The sequence below is a fragment of the Falco biarmicus genome, chromosome 8 (assembly GCF_023638135.1).
Source record: "Falco biarmicus isolate bFalBia1 chromosome 8, bFalBia1.pri, whole genome shotgun sequence".
NCBI classification, from domain to species: domain Eukaryota; kingdom Metazoa; phylum Chordata; class Aves; order Falconiformes; family Falconidae; genus Falco; species Falco biarmicus.
In genome coordinates this window covers 40,325,017-40,338,169 of record NC_079295.1, presented here as the reverse complement: position 1 = coordinate 40,338,169, position 13,153 = coordinate 40,325,017, and the positions used below count along the sequence as shown (strand labels likewise).

The 13,153-nt window shown below is 40.4% G+C and overlaps 1 long non-coding RNA gene across 1 annotated transcript in view; it reads right to left on the bottom strand.

Annotated features, from left to right (window-relative positions):
• Positions 1–13,153, bottom strand: part of LOC130154100 (uncharacterized) — a 135,642-nt gene that overhangs the window by 65,799 nt on the left and 56,690 nt on the right. Inside the window, exons 12-14 of the long non-coding RNA XR_008823606.1 lie at positions 6,052–6,202; positions 4,717–4,785; positions 3,410–3,500 (exon numbers count right to left, since the gene is read on the bottom strand). This is a non-coding gene — a long non-coding RNA (uncharacterized LOC130154100). The remainder of the gene's footprint in view (positions 1–3,409; positions 3,501–4,716; positions 4,786–6,051; positions 6,203–13,153) is intronic.

Genomic DNA, 13,153 nt, shown 5'->3' with positions numbered 1-13,153 from the left:
GCTCTGGAAAACATACAGCAGGCTTCGAGGCCCTGAGGGAAAGGAGAGTGTTTCTGGACACCAAGAAATGCACTGAAGCAGACTGGTATGGAATCATATTCATTTCTGATGGATTTAGTTGGTCAGCCCTTTTCCTCCTTCCATACAACACAGGCACGCTGATCTATAGCACGCACATATGGACACCAGCATATAGGCAGCAAATGCCAGATATAGTAAGAGTAAATTTAAGAGGTTATAAATGTTTTTTCATAATACTGTGTATTCAATATTGTCACTAATGTAAGAGTCCACAGACACAATTTGAAAGCTTTTCTCCTCTCTTATGCAACCATAACATAATGAAGGAAAATCATTTCAATTCAACTTAGTAATGGCTTTGCTCACTGTCATTAGAAGGTGATTAAAAAGGCAAAACAACTTCCAATTTGAATCTCTAAGGAGAACGACTGCCATAGTCAAAATTAGTTAAAAAGGTTCATCCCTGCCATTTGGTCGTAAAAAGGCAAAACGTTTTGAGGGGGAAGGAGGACATGGGAGAGAGGATGAGGAGGACCATGACACTGTTGGTACAACATAGTCCCTGTCACACCGAGGGGGAGACTGAGGCCTTGTGAAATCAGTGCTATATCACCTCTACAGCTGTGTCCAGCCCCCTCTTTGTGGTTTCAAACAAAAATCTAGCATTATGCATCTGCAACGAGCCTGCCACAGAAGCTTTTTGTTCAAAGGGATGATGAGATTCACTTTATCAGCTAACACTACAGTCCTGTCTAATGTGGCACAGGGGGACTGCCTTAAAAACATTCTGAATTTCTTTTTATGCCACCCACATACGCAGTCATTACTTTGCTGTCCTGAAAGACAAAACTGCGTGTGGCTTGGGTGTACTGCAGACCATCTCTACCCCTTGCACTGCTGGTGGAAGTCTGTGGAGGAATAACACCGTCAGCCGGTCGTTCCATCAGCTGTGAGGCTGCCAAGTGCATGGAGCCGGATTTCCCCACGGCCTGCCTTCCCTTTTCGGCACGGAGCTTAGTGCACTGAGTGCATTTTGGGTGTTCGTCTCAGTAAAAAAACCTGGCCACAAGATTTAGAATCAAAGGCACTGAGTTTCCAACCCTGCTGAAAATCTGGCACTTGCTGAGATGTCGGAGTACTTATGGTCAAAATATGGCCATAATCACTAAAATATACAATTGCAGTTCATAATCGACAGTATTTGCTCACACAAATAGTTTCATTGACTTCAGTCGCAAGAAATACTAATTTTGTCTGACACTGGAAAGGATTTCTAAGACCTAGAAGACAACAACAGCATAAATATTATTAAGACAGAGCTATCTTTGTCCGGCCATTAAGCCTTTATCACTACAGCTTCAGCAGATACAAACCAGAATCAGCCATAATTCTATGAATATTACTGCATCACCTCACCAGAATGTGGGAGCAAGAGGTGGGCTTCTTTTATTCCTTGGAAAAAATTATTGAGAAGCTAAGAGATAGTTGAGGGAAAGATGGAGATCTCAGTCAGAGTAGCAACATATTTGCAAAGCACAAAACACTGACACCGTGCCTGAGAAAAGATAAACAAATTATTTCTTTATGCATTTTGGTTTTGTTTGGTCTCAAAAGACAGTCACACAGCTGAGGTGCCCAACACTTGAGTTTTCAATTGACTGCTCTGGGATGGTCTCTCATTAAGGGATCAGCTCTATAATACATCAGCTACTGGGACAGTGTACATCAGTAGTTGGACAATAGATATACTTCAAGTCAAGCATATGCTCCAGCATTTGCTTATAAAGCTCTTTTGAACATAGGCTCAGGGACCTGGGTTAGACCAGACATAGCTGTCTTACAATATTTTCTTAAAGTATTGCCCAGCCTTGGAAATACAGCTTAACGTCTTGGATTCTTCTCGTAAAGTGGAAAGGGCCATGTGTCTTGTAAAGACTAGCCCCAAGGGAACTGAGGTAAAGTATTTTTGTAGCCTTACCACAAATTTTCCTTGTGTTTATAGCTTCATTATTTTAGTGGGTGTGTTATTTCAGTGTGTTTTTCTGCTACTTATTTTCTATCTTTTTTACTGTTCTTTTTTTCATAAGGAAAATGGACTCAACAGATGATGCAGAAGTCTTTATAGCAGAGCTACTGGTTTTCATTTCTGTTTCCTGAACCTCAAATAGACATGCGTTTAATATGCTCAAAGAATATTTCTGTAACGTTATAATTAAAGTTCCTGCTAATGTCTGGTCAATGCAAAAGCTCCCCATACAAACAGAGGTGAAAATTTCTAGGCATCTATCTTCTGTTAAATGTATGTAAGGAGTTAAGACAAAATGAATTAAAGTAGTACAAATGATAACAGAAAAATTGTTTCTGATTAGCAGGAAACCTCAGGATTAGGATGCGGTTACTCTGTAACTGCAAAATCTGATCTTCAGTAATACCTGGCAGGGTAGAACGGGACAAAAAAAAAAAGTAGTGGAAGCACTGAAAATCAACACTTAGCTCTTTTAATGTAAATTCATCTAAAGTACTGGTCTCCATACCTGTGGAGGGGTGCCCTATGCTGGGACAGACCTACCTCTGTAGCAACGTGTTGAACCTGGTAGGACAGGTCCTGTCTAGCACATCTGTCCAGCCTGGGCAGTGTATTTTTCACATAAGTGCTGTGTTTGCCTGGTGCCAGAGGTGGGTGAATTGGTAGAGCTTCAACCAAAATGCACAAAGACAGCAGCTATTGATCAAGCATAGCTAAACCAATGTATTTTCTATCCTGATGACCCATCCAAATTTCCAGTATATTAATTATCACATTTATTTTACCTAACATCAACTCACTTGCCAGACCTACTTTACTGGTAGCTTGTTTGCCTAATTAGCAGTAATTTGCCTATTAACTGAGCCTGTAAGTTTCCTGTACTCTCTGTGCTTAGGGACTCCAGTGATGACCAAGTTGTTGGACAAAGTTTTGATAAGAAGTAATGCTTAAGTAAATTCTACAAGCCATCACCCTAAGGCAAAATAAGTTCATGGTAAGGATGACTGGGTAAAATAATAAGAAACCTGAAGCTTTTCTCAAATCTGAAGCAAAACCTCGAGCCAAATCTTTTACAAGATGTGAAGTTAAGGTCTATTTTTTATTATTATTATTTTTAATTTGTCCTCGCCTTTTGTTCTGTGCCAGAAAAAAAAGAAATACCAAAATATCAAGACAAAAGGCTATTCTTGGATTTATGACATGAGAAAATCCAGGAAGGAAAGGAGACCTCATGAGAAAGCCTATTTTCACAAGATTTTTACATAGCTTTCAAAGTGTGTGTGTGTGTACTCAAAGGCAGAAAACGGTACATCAAGCTAACAAAACAGAATGTACCATAACATGATGAGTTACTTTGCTTACCAAGTCAAAATAGCTGGTACGATGCATTAAAACCTGGCAGAGTCCTTACGTTCCTGTCCCATGATGTGCAGACTCGATCTTCAGCAAAAGCCTGTTAACATCAGGTTGCCCAGCACTCAGCAGCAGCTCAATGGAGTCACGTCTTTGCATAGAGCAAAGCACCACAGACCTCTTCCATTTCAGCTGCGTATATCTCAAACACTCTCTTAATTTCATTCAAATATTTTAAAAATACAATGGAAAGGCATGCGTACATGGTATAGGCATAGGAAAAATTCAAGGCAACAGGCAGAAGTATGCTCAAGGGAGAGCAGATAAGTTACAGTAGTTAATGTTTTACTGTTTCAAACAAAACAAGAAGTGCAACAAAAAAATAAATGCAATAGATGTAACACAGAGAACGGTTTGGTAGGAAACGCAACGTGTGATTTGACTCAAGTGAAAGTAAACCAACATCAAGGAATATCACTTTACTGGGTTATTTTAAGAGGCAGCTGGTGCCCCTTCTTCCCCCACTCACAACTAGTTCAACATGGTTGAATTTGCCACGGACATGGCTGGACTCAGCATGGACCAAGAAAAGGTAGCCGAAGCACACCACAGAAAGTAATTAAGAATGTGAAGTCTATCACCCACCATTCCTCTGTAGTGTAATTTTGCCTTTTGTTTCCTTCTGGTTGTGAAGTTTCAGAGAACGCTTGAGTTTAAAATTCTCATCTTATACAAAGGACTATATGTTTCTCTCAACCCAAGTCACTTTATTTCTGCTGAAATTCCTCAGCTTTTGTGAAATAACCTAATTCTGCTTGCAGGCCCTTTGGATAGAGAGTCCTTGTTGAGTGAGATCCAGTTAGTGGACCATAGGAAGGATATATAAAAAGACATTAGTCATCAACAAAATTTAAACAGCAACCAAAGGTACCTCCCTGCAAATGCTTTGTGCTATGGTTATAAACCTTTCATCCTGTGAGGACCAGCCCCATGAGTCAGCTCAAAGTTTCAGCAAGAGAGCCTAGCAGTGGCTATAAATGAGTTTGTACTGGTGGTCAGGATCTGGCCATTGATCTCGACAGACGTTGTCATCCCTTCCCTTTACCCAGAGATCTTCCGAGCGTCCTTCTCATACCTGGTGTAGGGCTCAGGCAGCTGTTGCAATCTGGCCATGTGGAACAGCAGCCTCATGAAAGTGGATATTGGTGTCCTTTTCACACGCTCATCTAATAATTCTCCCAGAAAAGCAAGTTGTGGGAAGTTGTCCCTCATTGTGCTCTAACAATCTAACCAAGGGTTAAAATACTGATCTTTACCTGAATTATAACACAGCTTGGCATGTTTCATCAAGCTTGTGGTTCTCACCTCAGTTCCAGAGCACCTCTCTGAAAAGTAAAAACAGAACAAAACAAAACAAAAAAACCTTCTAAGATTACTACTAACTTGTAAACTATATTGAAGTAAAGCAAAAGAGCAGAGCAAAGAATGCTTTTTATTGTTGGCACAATAGAAAGTTAAACACCAAACTTTAAACAAATTGTGCTATTTGCTTTTGCAGCAGCAAAAGAGTTTATTATTTCACTATTTCATCTCACCTTGTGTCATTAAAATATAGGACACAAGTAGTAAAACACAAAGTAAATATGCACATATCTTTACACCATGTAGTGTAGCTATAAATCTTACTCTTTGATAACAGCTGTACTATAGCAATCATTTGAGTAGTGCAGCTGCCACAACAATATCAAATTTTATAGTTAAAAAGCAGTCAAAACTTTAATGGTACAGTGGAGGTAGATATATATTGTGCTATAAATAAACATTATCTAATGAAGAAATGAAACATGTTTATTTTTCCTTGACATATCATTCAATATCATATATCTCTGCTCCTGCAAGCTGCTATAATAGCAGCCATTATACTTCAGCATGTATAACAACAGTCTGTAGTTGTACTAATTATGTTGGATTTAAATGAGGGATGGGAAAACTTCAGATAATGTGGCCTTGCTTGCAAGGCCTCTATTTCATTAAAGAAGTATCTTAAAATGTTATCAGAGTTAACATGTGCTGGCAGAGGTTCTGAAGTGGTTGGGAATGCAGTGAGAAATGAGTGGGTTTTCCCCTTAGACGATGACTTCTGCTGTGTTTGTCTGACATGGTGTAATCGATCTGGGGAGCAGAAGACCATGAGAACTGATGTACTGGTTCAGGCAAGTAGCTGCTGCCGTGTTAGTCAAAGCCATGACAAAATCTCTGAAAGGATATGAGAGCGCACAGGTCTAGGGGAGGCAGGCTCACGTCCCGCCCAAGGCAATACATGCCACAAACACAGTCCCTGTGCATTGACGTTGCTTTCCAGGATTGCTGGTGTGCTCAGCGTTGAGCCTAGGGATGCAGTGACAACACTAGTGGCACTCACGGAGATGTTCACCTGCCTACTACGTAAAGAGTGAATTAGGGCATGGAAGCGTGGGAGAGATCTTCAGCAAACGTGCTAGAAATGATAAATTTTGAAGAGTTCATAGAACATGATTCATCATGCTGTGGCACAAAACACTGTTTAACATTCAAGTGTGTGTTTCTGCAAGCGTATTTGCTTCAGTCCAGAATGAACTTCTGAAAGATACCTTCCAGTCCCTTCTACTCACCACACCAGGAGCCGCTGTGAAGAGCTTTCTGGAAACCATGCACTGGGTGCCTTTTGAAGGACACTAAAATGCAGGTGCACACCAGGGCAATCTGATCGCTAACAGGGGGCCAAGTCCATGGGACCATACTGGCCTCAGTCCAAGGCTAACCCTAAAACATAAACAGGGTAGATTTGAGGTCCTCAGCATCAGCTGCTCTCCTCCTCAGCTCCATCCCTACTGCTCCACTGCTCTCTAACATAAACATAGCCTCAGACCACTACATAAAAGACCAAATCCCACTAATACAGTATGTCACAAGATAAGAAAGAGGGGTGGGAGAGTGGGAACAAATATCCTGGGTTCCTGCAATGCTAACAAACTTGGCAAGTAAAATTAATGAACTCCATTCTCTTAAAAATCCTCCTTGGGAAGCTGTGCTTCCTTTCTTCACATCAGAAAAATTACGCTGGAAGCATCCTTACCAGAAGGGAGATTAACATCTTGCCTAGAGTTTGCCTCCTGTTCAGTGTGGGTTCCTCTGAAGGTGACACATGGACACCCTGGTGGGAACTGCAGCAACCCAGGGGAGCTGATCCACTGGAGATCAAATCCCAAATCCCCAATGCTTACAAACAGCTTACTGCAGCTAAACTTTGTGTGTGCCCACCATCAGAGAACATCAGGGTGCTTTTGCTTGCCATCAACAATGCGTTTATCTGAAAAACCCCATGAGATGCTATAAAATAAACTCAACAGCTGCTAGCAGAAGATGACAAATCCTAGAAACCTTTTTGTCACATTGCAACCTATACAATTTACTCCATGTTTACAAACAAATTGCTACAGAAAAATATTAAGTCCTGGCATTTAGAGAAGCTCTAGAAATTACTCACTCCCCTGGAATTCTGCATGACAAATTAAGACTATGCTTCAACTCCTAATAAATGAAGCTAGAGCAGAGTTTCATAAACGTTCTTGAGATTTCTTCTGTAACAGCTTTATTTTGGCTCCCCACTTTTCATGCTTAAACAAATGGAAAGGTTGGCTGATATTGTCAAAATACAGCACTTCTCATGAACCAGGAGTCATTTATTAATGTAATTTATTGAGCCTGCATTGTAAAACATAAAATCATATTTTGGGGGGTGGGGGAGGTGGACACCCACCAAAAAACTCATTACCCTAAGCTAAGACTATTTTCTTTAAAAGACAGATTATTGCCATTGTGGACTCTGTAAGTAAGATTATGTGCTTCCAGAACTGGCCTTTCAGAGGCCAACAGGGTAAGTTTTAATGAACTGTGCAGTGTTGGGTAAGAACAGAACAGATGTTTGCACAACCATCAGGTAGACCTTTGTATATATAAATACACCACAGCAGATAATATCTAATACCTTTCTCACAGCTTTAACCTTCCCACTAAAAATACAAACAGGCTTTCTCCCAGTTGTGAACATGCTTAAAATCTAATTAATACACAGCCGATTGCAAACCCAAACTGCTCACACAGGGTCGGACCTGTCATCCAGCGTCACCTCTTTCATGACACAGTCTTAATCTCCTCCTTTGTCGTTATATTGCGGTTTTTGCTCTAAAGGTTTCTGCACTAAAAAAGTGGGAAGGTGAAGCCATAGTTCAATTCAATTTATTTTTATATTGCCTCTCAGAGAAAGTCTTTCAAAACGCTTTATAGTGAGAGATAAAATAGTCATATAACACTTGCCAGAATTCAGCACTGTGACTTTCATACTCTCAGGGTAAAAGCTACATACCAGGAAAATAAAATATAGAAAATTTATAAACAGAGAGAGTATTAATAAATATGCATCGGCTCCACGCTGTATAGTAATGAGAAGAGGGAAGCAGACCCCTGTCATGGCGCGTTCATAGCCCTTCCCTTAGGCAGGAGGGTCCCTCCCAGCTCTGCAGGCACACACAGAGGCATGTGCATGGAGCAGGGCAAGCACAGCAAGGGCAGCGGGGCTGCTGGAGGCAGCGCTCAAAGAAGCCATCTACAGCTGCGGTGGGCACAGAACCAGGAGCCAGTGGTTTCCCCCCAGATGTAAAGCACAATTGCCATTCAGAAAATGAAAAAAAAAAAATCAACTGTCTTGAGAAAGGAATGGAAAAGAGCACCGAGTCGCTGATGTTCATCGTGTGACAAACCCAGCACAGGAATAGCCCTGCAACCAGGGAGGGAAACATTTCTGCAAAAGGAGAGCCTATAACAGGCAGCAAAGCAAAAACTATTTGTGGCCACACCATTATTGTATTTAACTTCAAGTACACATAAACACTCAGTGTCCCAAGCACGACCCTACATTAAGTAATGCAATTATTTATCAGAATAAACCTGGAACCAGGTGCATGCTGCACATTGGCAGTACAGCGCAAGCAGCAGCCTGTGTGCAGGGCAGACACTGGAGCCAGCGGGTGAGCTCCATTTACTCCGCTAAACACATTCTCATTGAGCCTACAAAACACAGGCAGAGAAAACTGCCTCTCGAGCTCCTAAAGCAACTCTACCCCTATCTAAACAAAACCGGAATATCGGGACACTACCTCCGTTTATTCAAGTATAACCTCAAGCAACACGAGAAAGATCCTCCCCAAAACACCCTAACTGTTAAACAAAGGGTGTTATAAATTCTCTGATGCAGTCTTAAATTGGCATTCTAAAAGTTTACTACATCTCCAAGATCCATTTCAGAATCCCATGCATGCAGAAGGCTGGTAAAAGAGCATTTAAGAAAATATTTGGGCAACAGCTAATATTTCTTCCCACCTGTCTTCATGCCTGTGCCGCTCACACCAAGTCACATCTTTATAATGCACAGTAAGAAAACACAATACATAGTAACTCATTTTCTGACCTTTTAATATTTCTGTCATTGATTGTCAGAAGTGAGGACTGCTCTCTATCCTAAGGTGATGGATTATTTAATTAACTATTGACCTTTTCAGTATCAGATGTTGACAATGAGTGTGCCTCTATGTAAGCTGCCTCCTCTGGACGCCGTTCAGTTCCCCACTGCACGCTGATTTTTCCCACATTTTAGTTTTAGGTCTAATATTTCTATTACATTCATTTAAAAACATGTCAAAGTCTTGTATTTAGCAAGGAATACTTTTATGATCTCCTGCTTTGCACTTTCTTTTGAACACTGGCTGTATTTATAGCGGGATTTATATGAATATTAACAAAATTAAGTCTTTCATAGATAAAATCATTTCTACTGCTAACCTATTAGGTTTCTGGCATGCTTTCAGGACAACTTCTTATGCACCAGGAGGTGAAGGAGCCAACACAGAAAGGAAAATTGCTCATCATCTGTGCACTCAGGTCAAAAGACATCCCAGACTAAAAACTGTAAAAATTGTTTGATATTATGCTTTGCCTTTGGGCCCAGCAAAGACTCCAGCCAGGAACATGACATTTACACAGAGCACCTTTAAAAAGCAAACATTTCACTACTTTCCCACAGGACGGGCAATGGGAAGCTTTGTTTACACATAAACAAACTGACTTAAGACTTTTTCTCCCCAAAAACAAAGAGAAAGGATCCAGATCTTCATCCTGGAGACCCAAGATCCCAGTGCTCCTGTTCTCAGCAACTAATATTCAGCCACAATCTTATTATAAGCAAACAAGGTATTTTCCTCCACGAGCATGTTGTTGGAACTCAACACTGAACAAATGATCCGTGCCTCCAGGTTGTCAGAGAGATTTACATGTGACTACACAGCAGTTTGGGTATTCCACTGTGATTTCTCTCCAGGGCCAAGCAACCTGATTAATCTAACATATTCCTGGTAGAAACTGTCCAGCATTTCTTCAGGAAAAAAGTTTGTAGCCTGGCACAACTTTGCAATAAATACTCAATGCTAATTTCATTTGTTCACTCAGGAAACACTTTTTTGCCAAACCTGGTGCCAAATAAGAGCTGGGGGGGTGCTTTTTTCTGTGTTAAACAGTCATTAATATTTTTTCAAAGCGTTCCACTTAATTATTTTAGTAACTATATAACCAAACACTCACTTCATAGGGATAAAGTCAATAAAGTATCCCCGTAGCAGCAAAGAATAACAATTAACAAATTTCCAGAAGAGCTATTTACAACAAGTCATTGCATTCCCCTCTTTTTTTTCTTTTTTTCTTCTGATTTTTGTTTTTTTTGCCCATGAAATTAGCAGCAGCACGCACAGCAGTAAATATTCCTACCGCTGATGGATTTGGTAAGTGGTTTTAATCAGAAGCTTTCCTTTTGCATCAATCAGCTTTCCCCGTAACCTAGGAGAGACCCCCACATATGTCATCGATATACCCAGATAGTGGAGTTATAAGTCTGATTTTTTGTGATGTTAATGCAATATTATGATAGATATCTATTAGCAGGGAGAGCCGAGTAGCAGACAGACTCCAGTGCCTTTGACAGCGGCTGCTCTTTCTTTGTCAGTGTCAATCCGCGCCGGAATCGCAGGGAATGAACGAATGTGACAGGAGAGGACCGCACCAATTATGGATGAAGGGATACTATCTACTCCCACTGGTTGATGTGATTTATTCGACGGTCCTTCTGCATTTATAGAACAGCAGATTGTAGCTGCTTATGAAGTGACAAATAGTGCTCAATGACATTGACTGACTTGTCTGATCAATTTAGCTTGTCTGAAAAGTAGCCGTGAATCGCTGTCCTTGTTGAATGACGGTCCGAACGGTCCAGGTTCAACTTTATGGATGTGAAATCTCAGATGCCATTAGAAAACTGATAAAGGTGACTGCCTTTAAACAAATAACACTAGGGTCCCGTACAAGGAATGAAAAATAGTAACCCTTCCTTTGAAATGCATCTCGCTTAAAGAATGTCTTCTCTTTAAGACCATGTCAGTGGAATATTTTTATTTTTTATAGGTTCTTGAATATTTGATATATTTTGGAGGAGAAGCAATGTATCTGATGGAGGGGAAACATGTGGAGTTTTCTTGCAAGAACCAACAAAGCAACTTTTCATGTTTTCTAGCAAAGTTGCCAACTGTCCTGATTTTATTGAGCCTTGAGTCATTAGAATAATTTTTAAATTCAGAGCTCCTGGAGTCTGGTGATGATGTAACTCAGCCTTCCTATTAAAATCGAGAAGAAAAAGAAGAAGTTGCTGGCCTAGTGGTCAGAAAGCAACTTGAAAATGTGATTTCAGTGAACCTGGTACAATCAAAATCCAAAAGAAACTGGAAACCAACTTGCAAATGCGGAGGGGTTTTGGGTTTTTGGGGGGTCTGAGAAGTAATCTGAGGAGACTGACAGGATTTCTTCATGCTTGGGTTTGGCAGCACAGGAACTTCTTAGAAGTCCGGCTTGTTTTGATAGAGCCCTTGTGTCAATAACTTATTATTGAGTACTGTCAGACTTCCAGCGGCTGGTAACCCTTCTGGCAGGAGGAGCTGTTAGATGTGAAGACATGGCAGCGCCAGGCTGTTGGGTGCAGTGTAATTATCAGTGCTTTAGTGAGCCTCACACAGCCCTTCCGATAATGCTGGAATTATACGATAAGGTGTTGCTCAGCATGAGTAAGGACTGCACAATACAGCCTTTAAACAAACACTGAATTAAAAACCATTGAGAAACTGTTAACAAATTGTATATTATCTAGCATTAGATTAGTATTTTTATAAAGTCATAATGTCACGTCGCACCTTATAAATAATACTTGTGGTATTTCTTATATGAAGCAGGCACAGGAGTTGCCTGAAAATGGTAATTTCACATATAAACATATACAAACCTGTGAGTGGGTCTACACGCACATATCAATATACATATATATATAAATATATGGTGGTACATATGTATAAATCAATGTCTGCATGTGGGGGGTGCATGTGTGCTGTTCATTATATATTACAATATTAAACAGTTATCCATGCACAAGTATATTTATGTATATATTTCAATTTATTAGAGCTAGGCAGTCCTTTACAGACTCAATAAAGAGCACCAGCATTAGAAGCCAAGAACCATTTTTCCCTTTCCCTGTATTATTCAAATTTATTAAACAATATTTCACATTTGTTTGACACAATGTCAAACTCGGGACTCCTAAAGAACTGCTGCAGCTTTGGAACTGTTATGCTTTCTTGGACTTTAATCATTTTTGGCAAGGTTCCATTTCCTGTCAGAAAGTGAAACAGCTTAGGAATGTCATTTTCACGAAAGAAAACAGAGAGAATCCGAGAGGAAGTTCTCCTCCACTCCAGAGCCCCTAAGATACTCAAACACACTCGCAGGAGGGCTGGAATACATCAAACATTAGCAGAGGGAAAAGGACACACTTTTCCCACATTAAAATACATGGATAAAGTTGAACTTTTGCTAAAAATAGTTCCCATGACTAATCCTATTAAGTTTTTAAAAAATTGTGCCCTATCTCCCTTGAAGTCAAATTGTTTTTTAACTTCAGAATGATATTAGGAAAAGACTCTAAAGTGTCTTTCCTTAAGTCAAAGTCCCTGCAAGATTATTTTTTTCTTTTCTTTTTTTTTTTTTCCTTTTTTTCTTTTTTTTTTTTTTTTTTTAAGTGAGATATGAAAAATGAGGACAGGAGCACAGATCACTCTTCTAAAAGGGCAATTTACCTATTGAAGAGGTGGGAAGTATCAGTCTCTGCCAGATCATCGCTTGCGATTTACTTTTTTAAAAGCAAGGCTCCCTAAGGAGGGAGGAGGTTAAAGGGAGCAGATAAAAGCTAACCCTTAGCTCTGCCAGCTCAGTGCCTACAGAAGCTGAGCACAGCCACAGCGGTTGAAGGGTATAAAGCCCTGCCACACTTTTGGACAAGAATCACCTATTTCCCTCATTCAGAGGGCTACTTATGTAAAAACCACCTCGACTACTTGTGATGAGGAAACAAGCAACAGCCAAATGGATTTTGAGAACACAACCCACACCCCAGCAGGAAGAGCACTGCCCCAGTTAGCCGTTCCCACTGCACAGCAGCCACATGGGCAGTGCACGTAACAAAGGGCTTCTGACAGCCACCAGGTCCACATGCAATCTATGATTCTTATTCAAGACTCATCTGGGTGGTTTTCTATCAGATCAAATGCTTTGGTTTTATTCTGACAT